Genomic DNA, 847 nt, shown 5'->3' on the forward strand with positions numbered 1-847 from the left:
CTCAAGTGATCTTCCTGTCTCAGCTTCCCAAGTAGCTGGAACTACAAGCAGAGACTACCACACCCAGCTAATTTTTAGAACTTTTTCTAGAGATGAGGTCCGAATACGTTGCCCAGGCTGGTCTCAAACTTCTGGACACGTGATCCTCCTGCCTTGGCCTTGCAAAGTGCGGAGATTACAGGTATGAGCCACCACGAGTGCCCAGCCAAATGTTTTCATTTTTTGTAGAGATGGGGGTCTGTGTTCAGCCTACATATTTGTATTGAATTGTTTGACTTAGTGTTACAGCTCTTTTAGAATTTGTCTAGCAGGCTTTCCGGTAAAAAACTCTCTCTCTCTCTTTCTCTCTTTCTTTCTCTCTCTCTCTCTCTCTCTGTCTCTCTCTCTCTCTCTCTCTCTCACACACACACACACACACACACACACACACACAAAATTGTTTGACTTAAAGAAGCTTGTTATGTGTGTTAGATATTATTGTTTAAAATATGACAAATATTTTACCCGTATAGATTGTCTTTCTAAAAATTCACATGCTGCAGGTGTTTTTGTTTGTTTTGTTTTGTTTTTGTTTGTTTTTTGACACAGAGTTTTGTTCTTGTTGCCCGCCACCACGCCTGGCTAAGTTTTGTATTTTTAGTAGAGATGGGGTTTCACCATGTTGGCCAGGCTGGTCTGGAACTCCTGACTTAAAGTGATCTGCCTGCCTCAGCCTCCCAAAGTGCTGGGATTACAGGTGTGAGTGCTGGAGTTTTCCTCTTGTTGCCTAGGCTGGAGTGCCATGATGCGATCTTGGTCACAGTAACCTCTGCCTCCCGGCTTCAAGTGATTCTCCTGCGTCAGCCTC

General features: G+C 43.9%; 1 pseudogene; it reads left to right on the forward strand.

Moving 5' to 3' along the window:
- The first annotated feature begins 277 nt into the window (after positions 1-277).
- LOC116527916 lies at positions 278-332 on the forward strand (annotated as a pseudogene).
- The last annotated feature ends 515 nt before the right edge of the window (positions 333-847 follow it).

This window comes from Sapajus apella, unplaced genomic scaffold (assembly GCF_009761245.1).
Source record: "Sapajus apella isolate SASKATOON/1434 unplaced genomic scaffold, GSC_monkey_1.0 scaffold2, whole genome shotgun sequence".
Lineage (NCBI taxonomy): Eukaryota > Metazoa > Chordata > Mammalia > Primates > Cebidae > Sapajus > Sapajus apella.